We start from the raw sequence: 4,078 nt of genomic DNA on the forward strand, positions 1-4,078 counted from the left end.
CCAACCTATTGAGTGTTATACATAATATAAAAGAACGCGTCAAATGGGTATTAAATCCTAAAGTTCAATAAATAGAGACAGGTCTAATGGGTCTTGTTAATTGGTCAAATGAGTCATGGATGAAAATTTTTATCCATCAATTATTTATGAAAGCATTAACCATCACACTTTCCATAACACTCATACACAAGCTAATTTATGCTTCAAGTCTTATGAGTTATACATACATTAGCTTGTGACTTCGGTACATGTTGCAAGTTAACTATATAACAGAAACTTTGCTTGTGGATGATACCTTGAACAAAGTTGTCAAAATTCTCAGTACAATATTTTTTAAAACATGGATTAATCTAATATATCATATTACAATATTTCCATGTGTTAAACCAGACCATTTCTAACCCTATAGAAAAACTACCCATTCACATACCACCCATTTTACAACCTCAATTTCTTATGAATATCGTCACTTGAAAAATAGTTTGTTTACAACATCTACTGGCAAAGCGTAAGCTGGATCGATCGCCTTTAATCCTGGATACTCAAGAACCGAAAGACCTGCAACACCAAAGTATGTATGAAAAATATCAGCATCATCATCGGGCCTATCAGCTATCCCTCCGTTATCCTTATCTTGACAATCCGATATAAATTTAACAATATAATCTTTATTGATCCAGTCAAACGTGTCAATGATGGTCAAACTTGATAGGACCCACCACAAGTAACAAACATCAGGAAGCTTCTCAGGTCAACCATTTAGACCTCCGGATTTCACTTGCCTTTCGCACAACCACCACCCCAGTAGATCTTTATCAACAAAATGTCAATAATCCGTTATAGCAAGCACAGTTATACAACAAAAGATTTGACCCGAATGAGATTCAGCACTAGGTGTGGACCCAAACCCACCATCAAGATTCTTGCAACTTAAAATATATTTGACTATTTTTTCAACATTTATTTGGTCTAAACAATGTAATAATGCAAGAGAACATATGGCCATATAGGAAAATTTAGTGTCAATTTTGCCCTAAATGTCTCCTGAAAATGATCCATTATCATTTTGTAGGCCATATAGTCTTTATGGGTGAAGGGATACGAAAGCAAACACATGATACTTCTGAAATAAGATACGTTATATTTGAAAATACTGTGTTTATATTATGATATCACTAAAACCCAAATTATTAGAAGGTTTATGAAATCCACACTATGAAAGTTCACAAATCGCCTCAAACATTTATGTTGAAGTTTATTACCTGGTCAGCGAACATTGATTTGAAAAAGTCAACATACCTGAAACTACAAAGTGATACATCAAAGATCAATAAAAAAAATTTCATTTTTCAAAGTTGAATATGTAGCGACCCGACAAAATCGTCATTGACGGCGCATTCTACTTAGGTCCCGTTACGTGGTCATAAGTCTTTAAAATGACGTTTTACCAAAATATGTCGCATTCATTTCAAATGTAAAGATGTTTCAAGTTTACAAAAGTAACTCAACAACTAGTGACGTTACAACGTTTTAAGTACAAATGAAATCTATGCGACACAATTTCTAAGTAAAGTCAAAAGAGGCTCCATGTATGCATGTATACTCGACATCCAAACAAGTATCAAAAAGAGTGCGGAAGCATGTATCACATACCGTTCAAGGACCTAAGAAAACATATAGAAAACTATCAACGAAAAACGTTGGTGAAACCATAGGTGTATTAGTAACGTTGTTTTTGAACCACAAGATTTAATATTTCCATAAAGTTGATTATCTAAATCGTTTGCATTCCAAAAGTTGTTGCACGTTCGCGAGCACCCAATTATCAAAACTTAACTGTTTTGTACCCTGTTACGTAGTGTTAGAACATACAGTATACTCGAAAATATATTTCATCCGCTAACAGTAGCGAACCGTCCGAATGAGGGCTCGTCAAGTCCATGTGATCACATAACATAAGTTCACGTTTACACCCTGCAAGTGTAACGAATGATAATTGAATTGAGGCTTTTTGTTCTAACTCGCTGTGGAATGTTTGTTTTCGTACTTGTGTTCAAAGCATAAAAGTATGGTACGTATATGTTTCTCATCCCATGATTTAAAGTATAAAAGTTGTTGAAAAGATGGGACTATGATCTCACCTTGATTGCACGAAAGTAATTGTACTTCACAAGTAAACGTGGGCAAGAACGTATGCTAGTGTTGACCAAAACAATAGGTCGTATCAATAACGGTAAACACGATTGGTCAAAGTTGTTCAATTAGTCCTATGGCTCATTACGACTCGATTATATAGCATGCGAGTCAAATTGTCAAGTTTCATGCAAGATACAAGTATAAAAACAAGTTAGAACGATTGCATAAGTATTTGGTTAAGTTTGATTAAAAGTCAACTTTGGTCGTGTCAAAGTCAATGAAAAAGTCAAAATGTTTGGGTTGGGTCTCGGACAATTTTTCGAGGTTTTAAATCATATATAAGCATGTTAGAACAAGTTACATGTTAATCGGAGGTGCGTAGCATAGTTAGAATGTTTCGTGAAATGACCAAGTTGATCAGCCCCTGGTAGTTCATTTGGACGGCGTCCAAAAGGGCTGGATGGCGTCCAGTAATGAAGGACAGGACGGCGTCCAAAGGGTTGGATGGCGTCCAAACACCTGGGCAGTTTGAAGTTGCTGAAATTTCACAAGTCTCGAACCAAAACTCAAACAAACACAAATTGTGAACCGTAAACACTTACATCATGTATCTTACACCGTTGGAAAGGTATTTTGACGAGGAAAACAACTAAGCACATTTCATCAATCAATCTGACATTTACAACAACCAAAATCGCATTAAATGTTCATCATTTATTACATTCAAGATCATAAATGCAATTTGATAATTCGTGAACTTACTACCTACATATAATACGCCGTTTCGTAGGTAATCACGCATACAATACAACTAAACACTTACCAACAACATTTCATAGCATTCAATGCATCAAAAGTTCATATTTAAGTCTATCAAACCCTAACCAAAATCACAACATCAATAATCATGTTAGTGAAGTTTTCTTAATCAACCTACACATCAAATTGAAGCTAATGATGCTAGTAACACATTTAATACATGAACTTTAACATAACAACAACATTTAATCATTCAAAACTCAAGATTAAACACACACTTTTTAAGTTTAAGCTAGTTACACTAAAACAACAAGATCTAGCATGCAAATCATATATTTATGTTAGACTTGAGCCATAGACACTAATTAACACACTTTTAAGTTTAAAAGATCAAGATAAAGAAATTTAGTGTTTTTAGAAAGTTACCCAAACGAGATGAAGTTGGTATGGAATCGAAAAGGAAGTTGCAAGGATTCCAAATATGTAATGTGTTTTTAAGAACGCTTGCTAGATCGAAAATAGATGACGATTCTTTGAATTGGCTGTTTGAGAGAAAAGTTGAAAGTATCAAATGGAGAAGGAGGTGAATGAATGGAGGAGGATGGGGTTTGACCCTTTGACCTAGTTAGGACTTTGGTCCTTGGGCAAGTTTAGTCCCTCAAGTTTGAAAGCGGGTGCGTGAATTACCTAAACGAAAATATTTTAAAAACGCGTATTAACGGAAGATGTTATAATTAAATAACGGACTTTAAATTAATTTAATGGAAAGTAAACGGAAAAAGACGGGATGTTACAGAATAACCTACGATCCCTAATGAAAAATAAAGATATAAACACAATTAAGTAAACTTTCTAAGTAGATCAAGGTTTACACACAGTTCATGAACAACACTAACCATTTTAGGCTGAGGCTTCCCAATGGGCTTTGGCACGCATCCGTGCTGCTAGCCGCCATTCAATTGACTTTTTAGGGAAACGAACACGAATGAAGAATAAAAGATATCATTATGAAAAAATCAACGCGCAAAGTCATGCTTGAAGATTTGACATAAACTGAGTGTATTTGAGAAGCTATGTAAATATAACTTGAATGAACATATAATTTTAAAAATAAAATGGGTTAGCCAGGTGGAATGACTAATAGAACTTTGGACAACGTTTGTTTAGATTCATGTAATGCTAT

General features: G+C 34.6%; 1 pseudogene; it reads right to left on the bottom strand.

The window, feature by feature from the left end:
• Positions 1–466: 466 nt before the first annotated feature.
• On the bottom strand, positions 467–3,850 carry LOC139842741 (geranylgeranyl transferase type-2 subunit beta 1-like; annotated as a pseudogene).
• Positions 3,851–4,078: the final 228 nt, after the last annotated feature.

The sequence above is a fragment of the Rutidosis leptorrhynchoides genome, chromosome 4, assembly GCF_046630445.1.
Source record: "Rutidosis leptorrhynchoides isolate AG116_Rl617_1_P2 chromosome 4, CSIRO_AGI_Rlap_v1, whole genome shotgun sequence".
Lineage (NCBI taxonomy): Eukaryota > Viridiplantae > Streptophyta > Magnoliopsida > Asterales > Asteraceae > Rutidosis > Rutidosis leptorrhynchoides.